This window comes from Brassica napus, chromosome C2 (assembly GCF_020379485.1).
Source record: "Brassica napus cultivar Da-Ae chromosome C2, Da-Ae, whole genome shotgun sequence".
NCBI classification, from domain to species: domain Eukaryota; kingdom Viridiplantae; phylum Streptophyta; class Magnoliopsida; order Brassicales; family Brassicaceae; genus Brassica; species Brassica napus.
This window is the reverse complement of record NC_063445.1, coordinates 11,419,162-11,433,539: the sequence shown is the minus strand read 5'-3', so window position 1 is coordinate 11,433,539 and position 14,378 is coordinate 11,419,162.

Genomic DNA, 14,378 nt, shown 5'->3' with positions numbered 1-14,378 from the left:
CCTCATCCGTTATTGGCGCCTTCCTGATTCCATTAGAATCGTCCAGGCTTGCTCTAACTCCCGTAACACGGTCGATGAGCACGGAAACGGGCCGATGCTTCACACTACGGGCCAAAAACCCCACGCCGGTGTCCGTTTGAAAATGGTAATTAAATATTTTATTAAATAAATTTTTTAATATATATATTTTTATTCTAACTTTCTTAAATGTTTTTTAGGCCAAAGAGACGAGACATCTCCCGTCTCTTATGGAACTTTACGAGAGGACCCACAAGAACAAGGCGGGCGTATTTGTAGATGGCAAGTCCGAGCAAATCTACAACGACGTGGTTGCTCGGGTTGAAGACCGCCAGGCTCAGCTGACCCAGCAGTCTACCGACGGATTACTCGTCACCTTATCCACACTTGAAGTGGATAAGATTTACGAGGAGGTAAATTTTCAAAAATTTTAATTTTTTATTATTCATTTAATATAACTTTAAATTTTTACTAACAATATTTATTTTCTGTTTTTAAGGTTGTCCCTAAAAAAAAGGGACGGACGTTGGGGATTGGTTCCGTCAACGATGTTCCGAGAGCGACATCGTTTTATGGTCAGCGACGGGATGATGAAGTCACTGAGCTGCGTAGAGAGTCCGCTCAGCTGCGTAACAAAATCTCGTATGGATGGTGTCGAGGGCTTCTTGGACGTTATAGCGGCCACAAATCCGGAATGGGAGTCCATGTTGAGGAACATGCGACAACAACATCCCATTCGAGGCGAGTCATCCGACGTACATAACGAGGCGGATGTTACGAGGAGGAGTGATGAATTTTACCAGGCGATGAACGATCCTTAGTTTTTTTTTTACGGTTGTTGTATTATAAATTCAAAACTTATTTATATATAAAATATTTTCATATTGATTTATTTTTATTTTAAATTTTAATTTTATTGATAAATTAAATAATTTTAGTTATTTTTTAATTATATTTTTAAATTCTGTAAAATAATAAAAACAAAGTAAATTCGTAGCTAAGGTACGACCTATTTACGTGGAAACCTTACGAGGAAATAACGAGAAATAATAAACGAGTATTTTACGAGAAAACATTTACGAGGAAAGATAAACGAGTATTTTACGAGGAAAAACTTTCAATGTATTTACGTGTAGTTTACGAGGAACTTGTTTCGAGGTATTTACGAGGAAATATAGCGACCTCCTTACGTGGAATGTTGACGTGGTCTTTACGACGAAATGATCTACTTCGTCTTTACGACGAAATATATTCTTCGCTACGTTACGACGAATTAGCGAGGAAATATGTGTTACGACAGATGAGTAACGAGCAAACGTGGTTCCTCGCTAATTCGTCGTAAAGCCTCTTTTACGACGAACTCACGAGGATAACCGCACTCGTTAAGATTATGTTTTCTTGTAGTGACTTCACCACTAACAAGTAGTATTATACATACAACAACACATTATTAAAAAGACAAACACATAATATATTAACTTATTACCTACTACTACATAATATAATAAAACATCAAATAATGCTCTTCACAGATAAATACTGAGCACATAATCACATCATCAGAAAATCATATTTAAGAACAATAAAACAATATTCCGTGCAAAACGCGGACAGCCCATAGTGAAAACATATGTGCAAGTTTTATAGAGAATTTTACTCCAATAAAAATAAAAATAATACACATAGGGTTTAGCAAACCATCACCAAGACGAGGTACGTCAAGTTTGGGAAGCTCTCAAGAAAGGCTGGTAACCATTTAAAATCGTGTAGACAAAGGGTGATATCCAGGTAGGACATGTTACCAAACTGAGGCAACGGTTCGAGTTTCGAGTAGTGACACATAAGCTAGAACCAAAATGAAAACAGAACGTGGGTGAGAAGATTTCATGATAGAAAATGCACATGTACCATACCAACATTTAACATGTTGTGTATACCTTGAAGGTGCCTCTACTTATTTTCATACTCTTGGCCATCGAGATCCCATGGAGAAACTTGTGGATGTTACTTCTCCTCAATGAAACGCCTTCTTCATAAATGTCGTCGAAAAACTCATCATCAATTTCTAACAAACGGACAAAACCAACGAGAGACATTTGTAAAACGGCGGACTCCATATTGTGTATTATGATACTTTTTGATATGTTATCGTTGATGCTCAAAAAGCATAGTCGAGGAGCATCAATAACAACTCCTGCTGAATCAAACACGAAAGACGAAACTCGTTCGAAAGTGAGCCTCTTCAATGACCGAGAGTGCAACCGAAAGACCTTTTTATCATCGCTAGCTACGAAAATCTTTAAACATTCCAGCACGGGGGAGCTAAGACGAGCGTCTCAAAAGTTGCCTCGTTAGGAAACTTGATATACTCCAAATACATAGTCTTCAAACTAGATAAGGAAACAAACTCAGCATCAGCCAAAGCCACTTGAAAGAGCTTTAAGCATACAGTTGTAAAGTCTTTGTGGCATCTTGTTAAAACGACGGTATGCGTAAGAGTAAGAAAGAACTTGTAGATGTTGGATCTTACGCTAAACCGCAACATCAAACCATGACGTGAGACAATAACCATCATCTACGTAGTAGCGGATGTAGGAAGCTAATTAGTTGGAGGCACAGTGGTTTTTTCCATTATGATTAATTTTAAAGTGGAAACATTTGATAAATTTTATAGTATTTAGGGAAGAAATTTTTTTAAACAGTTGGGGGCATGTGCCCCCGTAGCCGTTGTCTTGCGTCCGCCACGGTCTACGTCTTTTTTATCAATAGTTAACCCTAGTGGAATCGAAGAATCTGTCGCCGTAACTCATAAAGTTTTTGAGACTTGAGAACTCTCGAGATTTTAACTCCAAACAAGGAAGAAATGTAAGATTAACTTTTATGATTTCAATTATGAAATCTACACCAAGACCTAATCTAGATTTGATTTAATTCAATCCTAACACATTTCTATAGAAGGTAGAAACACTAACCTTGATTCATACTTGGATGCAATTCTATCAATTGATCTTTTCCTCTTTAACTTTCTCTTTGGTGATTTCCTTGATGGATAAGAAATTCCAAACCTTCCTTAATCTCTCCTTATGATAATCATTACTATTATGGTGTGTTTTTGGAGAGACTTTCACGTCAACCATATAATATAATGTACGTGAGCCTTTTATAATAATCAAAGAGGTGTGTGTAACCAACACAACTCTCCAATGCATCTCTTCGGTCTTTTAACCGTATTAATGGACCACAATATATAATCATATGCTTTAAATCTTATGGTAGTATATTCCTTTACTATTACCTTTAATATATGATCATGAGATTAAGGATATTTATAAATATAAGGTAAAGTAGGAGGGTTATCAATACACTCATATTCTAACTCATTACTAGAAACCGATCCATCACGGTATCGTAATTTATATTAGAATTTAAAACGTTAATAAGAACTTGATCTTTATATTGAATCAATAGACACATAGGTCATATAACAATATAAAATATTCTTACATTCTCCCACTTGACCTTTGTGTCGTCTTAAGAGTTCAATAACTTTAATGTGCACTTTTCATCAAGTTCACTTGATCTTTACTAAAACTAAAACTGATCGAATCATGGCGGTTGTATGTCATTTAACCGGCATAGTCCCTTCCATGTATCACAAACCAATTCTAACTTTATATTATCCTTATATGAGAATAATCTTTATTCTCAAAAAACTTTACCATATGTTATCTTTGAACTTTAAGTGTATACACATCCTTTAATGGTAACATATTTAATAAATCAGAAACTTAACTTTAATTGAATTCCTAGGTGTCATAAAGCTTAATGAGCATTCTATAAATATAATAGCAAGGCTTTATCTATAGTACCCATACGCTCTAAATGGCCGTTGAACGGCTTGGGTGGTAAACCTTTAGTTTGCGGATCCGCTATCATTATATCCTTTCTTATATGCTCAAATGACACTATGTTTCTGAACTTCTTCTTTAATAAACAAGTACTCTAACTTAATGTGTTTATCACTCTTCCAATACTTGTCATCCTTTCAAAAGAAGATAGCTGCAAAATTATCTCCATAATCTCTCAGCGGTTTGGCGTTAGTGTCGACAATCTAAAGCCCTGAGATAAATTTCCGCAGGCTCCATACGTGAATTGTGGCTTCAAAGCATACCACAATTCAACCTTAATAGTGGAAGTAGCAATGACAGACTACTTTCCACTTTCCTTTAAATTGTTCCCACAAATAATAGAAACAATACCTAAACATTGATTTTTAGGTATAACAAGACGAGCTTTGTATCTTTCAGTGTTACCTTTCGAGTTGTGTTTAGTTTTAAAGACTCATTTACAACCTATGGTATTGAAACCATCAGACAACTCTACTAAGTACCAAACTTCGTTATTACCCATAGATTTTTACGTCTTTGTGGCATCAACCTTTTCCAGAATTGTCACTTTCCATGGCTTTTTGAATGAGATCGGGTCTTCATCAATGTTTAAGCCACATTCACTTTCTATAGCAACCACATAATCATTTGATATGACATATCTTGTTTCCCTTTCAGATCGCTTTAAAGGTACTTGTGGTTCACTATCCTCTAATTGAATTGTGACAAGTTCATTGACTATATATTTTAGCTAGTGAGATCAGTGCATCTGCATGTTGTTCGATTGTGAAGAAACAACTACCTCAGGTGCAACTTCAGGTGAAAGAACTTTCAACCTGAATTTCATTAATGTCCACCCTTTTGCAGTTCACAACTCCCACTAGTTTCACCATTCTCAGTGAACCTAAGATTCCCCGATTTAACTATTCTCGTGCTATGGTTAAAACAATAAAAATTTATACCCCTTTGATTCTTTTAGGATAGCCAATAAAAAAACGTACATTGACAGCCCTAGGATCAAGTTTCTTTTCATGTGGGTTATATAGCCTTATTTCTGATGAGCAACCCCATACACGTAGATGTTTCAGGTTTCTTTCCATTCATAGTTCGTAAGGGATCTTAGGAACTTCCTAACTAGGAATCTGGTTCAACACATACGTTGCAGTTCTTAATGCATATATATACCCACAACTAAAGAAGTAAAGACCAATTACTTAACATGCTTCTAACCATCTCTATTATAGTACGATTCAGCCTCTCTACTACACCATTATGCTAAAGAGTATTGGACATACTGTGTTGTGCACAAATGCCTCTACTTTGAAGTAACTTTCCATAAAGCTCACCTCCTCTATCAGATCTCACTACTTTTACTTTTCTATCTAGCCGCCTTTCCATCTTATCAGTGAACACCTTTAGGACATCCACGAACTTAGACCTTTCATGCAGTAGATAAGTATAAACATACTGTGAGTAATCATCAATAAAGGTGATGAGGTCCTTTTCACCGCTTCACGAAGGAGCATCGAAAGGGTCACATATTAACCTAAGAAACTGAGTGCTTCTTGTTGCTGGTTTCTTTACAGTATGTTTAGTCTGCTTTCCTTTAATGCAGTCTATACATACATGTAGGTCACTAAAATCCAATTGAGGAGGACTTTCACTCTTCACCAACCTCATTCTTTCTTTGGAAATGTGACCTAGTCTTTGATGCCACAAGAAACCGAATTTTCATTAGATGTGCTATGATTAGTGCCTCTAATTTCAACCACCAAGTAATACTAGAAATTTCTATAAGACTCCTTCCATAGCAAACAAAACTTTAATGTTTACTTTCTTATCAAAACAACCCTTCCTTTTAAGACAATTCTACTTGAAGAGTCTCATTTTACTACAAAAGAAACACTTCATTTCATTTCAGATTTGACTTTTAAGTCCTTTCAGGAAAGACTTGTTATTCCTTTTGTTCTTTCTACTTGGGATTCTTTTGCTGCTACTGACACTTCCAAGACCTATGAGGTTAGCAACTTGGTCTTTCATCTTCCTTGATCTCCTCTCCTCTTGAATAAACATAGCCTTTAACTCTCTAATGTTTCATTATCTTTACTGGTGTTGTAATTCACCTGAAACTGACTAATCTCAAGAGGTATAGAGTTCATGATGAATTGGACCAGAAACTGCTCGTGCACCTCTATTTTAAAGGTCTTTAACTTTACAGTCAGATTAGACATGTGGGTCACATGATCACAGATTAGCTGGGACCAGTCAACCATTTTTTAAGTTAGCTCATTTATGAGACTTCCTACATTCGACTTACAACCGAATCCGACTATAAACACTCCTTAAATATACTCTATAAATTCCTTCTCTTTCTCTGTCTAAGGCATCGATGATTTAACTCTTTCTACATCATCATTCTCATAAAGTTCAAACTCAGTCTATTAGATTGCTCTCATCTCTTACACACGAGACTTTTCACATTCGGAGATATCTTTCGTAATGGCTGAGGATTCCTCATTTGCTATGGTGAATTCTCACTCTATTACACCTAGTGTAAACCGGATCTTTTCGGACCATTCACCATAATTGAGTTCATTGAGCTTAATGACAGAGTTAACAAATGCAAATACAATTGATGAAGCTGCAAGCTTTTATACATATTTACCCCTTACTGCTTTGAAACTTTATTTCAGATTCTAACCTTAATATAAACTTTCAAGTTTGTATTTAAGCAACGTTTGGGCAATACTTAAACACAAACACTTTCAGTGATGCTAAAATAGACTTTAATGATTAATCATTTCAAACTCAAGTCAATAGGACTCTACCTTTAGGTGTAAATACGATCAACTATAGTAAAGAAATGAGTAATCCTTTTCATATTATTAACTATATTCAATGATCCACCTTTGGGTGATCTCCTAGAATATAGAAAATAAAATAATTGATCACTACAACTTTCCTGTCATTTAACATCTCCTTAATCATGATCAGTCATACTACATTAATTTTAATAATTATAAGAAAATAACAAGGCCACTTTGGTGACTAACATGTTATAAACTATATAAATATTAAAATACTAATAGGTAAATTTATGTTTAATATCATGTTATTAATTCATAACATAATCATTTCTATATTGTGTCAATATTTCATAACACAAATTACCTATTATTAAAATGCAGCGGAAGCATTTTAAATTAAACACCTTTTATATACAATATTTTAAATTAATAAAATATTTTATAACTAAATGTGTTTCTAAAACTATATGCAACACTTAACCATATAACTAAATATTACTTTATTTGAATCGTTTCAGAAACCATAATGTTTATCAAATAATTAAGAAATATTATGCGGCTATTATTTTGTTTGTCACCTTTTGGCTAGTCAGTGACCGTTCACACTAATTTGCATTAACTATCATTTCACAACTTTTAGATGGTGACTTTTTCAAACTTGTATAACCGTTTACGTAAATTCCAGAATCTTGCATGCAATCAATTCTATTTTCAGATTAAAGACCAAAATGATTATTCTTTTCCGTAACGTAAATACTTAACCATTTTGGTCTTTATGCTCTTTGATTACACCGACTCTTTTCGATGATGAAATGGTTATGATTGTCGAGATTGTTGACTGATAATTCAATTTCCAAATCAACAACAACCCATTTATTCAATGATCGACATCTAAGCCCTTTACGGCATCGTAAGATTCTAACGTTTCATACAATTATCAAACACTCGTTCGAGTGCATTGGTTTCATTACGAGATCGTACACTAATGAGATTACGAGACCGTCAGACAGAGCACGACTACATACGGCCTCGATCCTAAACATCTCAATAATTAAATCATGAACACTCTTTAAAACGGATTCATCCGTATATGTTCATGAACTAATGAGAATCTATTATGCAATGAATTAATTAACTCTAGATAGGCTCTGATACCAAATGTAAGATTAACTTTTATGATTTCAATTATGAAATCTACACCAAGACCTAATCTAGATTTGATTTAATTCAATCCTAACACATTTCTATAGAAGGTAGAAACACTAACCTTGATTCATCCTTGGATGCAATTCCATCAATTGATCTTCTCCTCTTTAATTAACCTTCTCTTTGGTGATTTCCTTGATGGATAAGAAATTCCAAACCTTCCTTAATCTCTCCTTATGGTAATCATTACAATTACGGTGTGTTTTTGGAGAGACTTTCACGTCAACCATATAATATGATGTACGTTAACCTTTTATAAATCAAAGAGTTGTGTGTAACCAACACAACTCTCCAATACATCTCTTCGGTTAGAGCTGTCAACTGGGCGGGCCGTCCATGGCCTAGCCCATTCCAATTCATTTCGGGTGGGCTATGGACACACCCAATTAATAAATGGGCTAGTTGGACAATAGACCAATTAGTTCATAGTCCAACTGGGTAAAGACCAAATGGACAATGGGTGTCCAAGGGCCTTTTAAAAATATACTTTTATGATTTTGACAAAAATATAGTTTTACAATTTTAACAAGAAAACACTGTTTTAACGGAAAACGTAATTTCACAATTTTAGTAACTTCACTATTTTGACGAGAAAATTAACAATTAGTGCACCATAATATATAATCATATGCTTTAAATCTTATGGTAATATATTCCTTTATTATTACTTTAATATATGATCATGAGATTAAGGATATTTATAAATACAAGGTAAAATAGGAGGGTTATCAATCAATAAACCCATATTCTAATTCATTACTCGAAACCGATCCATCATGGTATCGTTTTTTATATTAGAATCTAAAACGTTCATAAGAACTTCATCTTTATATTGTATCAATAGACACATAGCTCATATAACAATATAAAATATTTTTACTAGAAAAAACCAGAGATGCCTCCATCTAGTGGACAAAACACTAGTCTTAACAGCTTCCTTTGTGGAGAGAAGAGAATCATTAGGTATCTGACATGTCAAATCATTAGGTAATTGGCTTATCTCGTCTTTCTTCAACGTGAAACGAGCCTGATTCGCTTTCTCTTTATGAACCATCTGTTTTCGATCTAATACAAAACTATATTCTGCATAGCAAAATAATAAAAATACAAAATTCAGAGAGACAGTAGTAATAAGGAGGAAAAACCTCTCTCCTCTATCCTCTCCTTCTTCTCTTCCGACCACAGAATTTCAAAAGTAAAACAGTCACCTGTTTCAGGCGCGTCCGCACGCGTGCGGCCGCCGGAGGACCTCCTCCTCCCTTTGTTCTTCATTTTCTCTTTGTTGTTCGTCAGATCCCTCATCATCTTTCCGATATGCTCGTGGTCCTGCCGTTGGGTCCCTTTTCCGGTGCGAGGTCGCGCGCGAGATTGTCAATCCCGAGACGTCTCGTCTTTTGGTGGCTTCATGGCGAGGTTATGAGGCGGTTATCGCGGCGGATGGTCGGCTTTTGAGTTGGGAGAGAATCTGATACACCCTAAATTAGGGAAGGATCACTCAATCGAACCTAAGGGATATGAACTCGCCAAAAAGGAGAACTGGTGGATTGAATGGTGACACAAGAGGGGCGGAGAGTCTCTTGATACGACCGAGCTTCGATTGTTGCTTGATATGACGCACAAGTCCAACAAAGGAAGAAATGGTGGATCGAAGGGTCGCACAGCAGATGCGGAAGGCTGCTGATATTCCCGAAGCCAATTTGTTGTCGGATGTGACGCACCGGTCCAACAAAGAAGCAATCTCGATCTGTTGCTTGATATGACGCACAAGTGTAACGGGAAATAGGTGTCTACTTGGAGCTAACCACACCAAGAAACGAGAAGTGAGCATCCATTTCAAGGTTCCAAAAATAATAATCAAAGCGTATTTTATTTCATTGATCAAATGACCTTTATATAATAGGCAAAGCATACAAAATGGTGGAATACAAAAGACTAGTCAAACATAGAAATAAGCAACTTATAAAAACAAGGAAGACTTGACCAAAGACTTTGATTTGACCAAAATGTCTTGACTTGACCAAAATTGAAGGATTGTAGTCATAAGACTCTTCGGCTGGTCTCGTGCTTCCCTATGGTCGACGGTCTCTGAATTGCTGTCAGATTGATATATTATACGACCATCACTTATAATTTCTTGTTGGGCCTTTCTTTCTCTGGGCGGATACATGTTCATAAACACATTTGCAATATACTTCAAGTCCATCTCGTTTAATCGCAAACCCATAAGCCAAACCTTCTTGATTTGTTTCTGCTGCTGATTCGGGGCGCATCAGAATCGATTTTCAAATCTCTGATTCTCTCCATTTTTTCATCTCGCGGATGTTGCGGTTCGGGATGTTTCTCCATATCGGTTAGGTGGTGGTTTTCTGCTGTTTGTCGGGTCGGGAATCCTTCTTCTCTAGGGTTTTGGTTCTTCTGTTCATGTCGGTGTCGATGTGGACTTGTTCTGTTACCCAAGGGTTAGGTGAGCTCCGATGGTCTTCTTGGGCCTCAAAGGCGATTCGTGAGCTTAACGTACAGGGTGATGGCGCTTGGTTCTGTTAAGAATCGTGTGGGAGCGGCGTGTGGTTATACCTGTTTTCTAAGCGAGTTCCGGTGGTTGTCTATGGCTATAGGAGGCTGCTCGTCATACTACTTCATCTCGACTCTTCACATCTCGGCTTCCTATCAGTTCAATCAAGCTAAAGGCGGCGGCTTTCATCTTGGTTTTGAGTCTCACGGGTTCTTAATTGTCCTATCTCCTCTCCGTTTGACACGGCTTTGGGGATCTATCATGCTCAGTCATTGACGTCTGGTTCTCGGAGGTCTCAAACTGTGGAGGCGATTCTCGGGGGTCATTAATCGTCTCCATGTCAAACGTTTGGTTTTCTACACATCCCGGTGCCGTAAAGCTTCACTTGATCTTGCGGCAGTGTAGTGACTTTCTGTGCAGGTATTGGAGGCAACCTGATATGGTGGCGGCGGTGAAATCAACTCGTTTTCTGCAAGGTTCGTGGCAGGATAGCGGTGTGTACAGTTTGGTCTCTTGGAGCTCCTCTCGGTAAGGGTTCCTCGACACCTCCACTTCTATTTTCTGTCTAGCGATTAAACGACAGGGAGGGTTATAAGTTATGAGGCGATCCTTGGAAGCTAGCTACGTCAAAGGCAACTCGGGAAATCCCGGCATCCGAGGCAACGAGGAGAACCTCACATTTCCAGGGTCATCGCCAATGGTCGAGAACAGCAACTGGGTCCTAGGAACGCTTAGAGCTGAATAGTGGAACGTGTCGGGTTTAGTGGGTGGCGAAACTAGGATGTAATAGCCTTACTTGGGAATTTTGTTCAAATCGTGCTAGTAACCCGACCTGGATTCCCGAGTTGAATAAAATTTCATTAATAAAAAAAAAAAAAAATACAGTAGTACGTAGTTTGACTTAACGTAACTGTATCCCTAACGTAATAAAAAAAACTCTAACAAGTGAAGAGAGGTTCTTAAAGCTTCATCAAACCAAATGAAACTCATAATATACATCAAACATTTCGGTTGAATACACAAAGAGAAAAAGCAAGAGTAGAACCACATGAAAATAACTAGTCACGCTAGGGTTTTCGATGTTTTCTAATGTAGTTTTTAAGAAGGAAACCAAATGTAAAAGAAGACGGCAAAGAAGAAGAAGAAGAAGAAGAAGAAGAAGAAGAAGAAGAAGAAGAAGAAGAAAAGAACGAACCGTGATTTTTCCGACGAGATGGAATCTGACTACCACGAATGAATCAGAAAAAGAGCTGTTTCTGACTTGGTAAATAGAACAGCTCTGATTCAGTTCATTCAAGCTTTGTTCATTATAATCTTTATTGACATATGTGTGACGCTTCTACCCAAATGCCACTCCCTAAATTTTATGAAGTTCACAAAAAAATACTAGTACCGATTTTTATCTGATTGGGATATATGAAGTTTAAACAAAACCTGAATAATTATTAATTCTTTATTCAAATATTTAAACCAAACCAATTTAAATAGGTTATCTAAATCCGAACCGAATTTTCAAAAATCTGAACCGAACACGAAATCCCAAACAGACCCGAAAACGAACTCGAACGCCCACTCCTTCACTATATATGTGTCATCACAGGTTACAAAAATATGTGTTATCATATAATTAATCGTATTTTATACGTACCATTTAATAAGTTTTCTGATTTGACTTTGTTTTATGTTTTGAAGCGCCATTGGTTGAGGCTGATAAAGAAACAGATGAAAGCAATTACCTTTTGTGGAGGTTAGAGCACGGGCATGTGATTGATGCTGGTGGTATCTTTGCGTATGCGAGGAAAGCTGGGATGATTCCTTCTGCAACTGCTTGATTGATTTCTCCGTGTCAGGTATGAGAGATGAAGATTGTTAATTTGTGGAATGTGATTGAATAGTATAGTACTCTTGGGAGCTTGACGATGATGCAAAAAACATAGCTTTTTACCCCTTTTCTTGTTGAGATAATAGAGTGGTAAAGATTCTGGTGTAGTTAGGCTCTGTTAGATGAACAATGTCATCGTCATCTTTTATCATGTTCTTTGTTATGTAGTGAAAAGTGGTGTACGAGAGATGAGCTTGAGTAGATTGATGCAAAAGGATAGGTTTAGATGATGTTGTGTGAGGATGATAGTGACTGGTTATATACCTGATGCTCAAGGGTAACTCCGACATCGAAGGAGTTGTTACTTGACTCAAGAAAACACAGGTCCCTTCTTAATTTGCTTATATTGATTCTAATGTATCTTAGGTGACTGCTTAGTGTTTGCATCATATCTAATTCTCAATTTCACCATCATGTTCTTCCAATCCGTGGTCATAGGAGAGTTTTGAGTACTGGAATTCTTTCCACCCGATGACCGTTTATGGTGATGGGAAACAAACTTGAAACTTTCATTATATTTCCCTAAGAATCCCGCCCTAAGAAACCGTGGATAATGATGGTCTAAGTATGCATAACGGAACTAAAGAGACCTTAATGCTGACCACACATGGATTCATTTTACGTGAGGAAGACATCCACGTTGAGGTCAATAGAAAGTTGGGACTAAAACGTTAGTGAAGACATCCACGTGAGGTCAGCATTAAAATCTTTCCTAATAATTTAAAGATTGTATATACAGTATACGTAGCGGCCGAGAATATGTCACAAACGAGCAAGAAAAACGTGAACTGCATAAGACAAGATGGTCTTATCGGTGGCAGTATTATATAGAAAACACGTTTAAAATTTTAATACTGCCACTAAAAGCGACAAGAGTTGACCCCTTTTGCAATTTTAACCAAAATATCAGTCACACAAATATTCATATACTTTAAGACATTGATCATATCGTGGCTTTTGAGTTTCGACCAATATATTATGGATCATGAGAACGTATGTAATATCATATAAATATTTCAATAATGTACCTTTATAAAATTAATTCATGACCCAATAGTATAAACATATGATGGCCTTTGGCTTGTTGATAGGTGTGATCCAACAACTAGTTGATAGGTGGACCTTTTTATCTGTTTTTATAAGTTGGATCACACCTATCGATAATTAAACATTGGGGACGTTTGCCCTCATATATGCTCAATGAACTAGTTTGGAAAACATATGAGAGTTCTTATTGATCTTTAAATGTCTCGCATATTTAAGTTATCTAAAACTGAACCAAAGGGAAAAGGTAACATTCAAAATAACTTGATAATGTAAGCTTTGTTTAAGTTGATGAGTGGCCTGAGGACTAAGCAATCCTCTCATGTCGGTTCGAATATACATATTTAGGAATTTTGAACTCCGACGAGATGGTTTCTTTTCCCCACATAGATAAAGGCTAGGTTGTCGATGTAGAATGGTTTATTTCATCAAATTCCATGAAAAATATAATTGTTTGTTGATTTTTAATGATCATTCTATTTCTTAAAACTATCAGTGATATGGACACATATATATATGGCAGAGCCTACTGTGGCTAAAGCTGGTAAAGCTAAAACTTTAGGCACCAGAAAATATTACATATTCTTAGGGAATCAGTGACGCAATGTTTATTTGGTGCGGGGATAAAAGTGCTCTTTAAAGCTTTATTTTGCTTTAGGTGCCATCACACATTGGTCCGAGCCATTGGCATGGTCTTGGTTTCTCTTTGGAAAGACAAGACTGTTTCCTCAAAATGAATGGTAGTGATGCGTCCGGTTGAATTCACGTTGTTTCTTTGATCAAAAAATTGTAGACGTGTGCTATATAACTTAACTAGATGATACTCCGCTATGAACGGTATATGAAAAGAAACATATTAAGGAAAAGCATGGAATAGGGTGTACATATATAATTTTTGTTGAAATTTATCAAATAAAGTTAATATGATCAATTTAAATATTAAATAATTACATTACATGATTCGTGGTTCAGGTGGGTATAATGTTTTAAACCGATTTTGTGTGCATTACGTGAAAACCGGA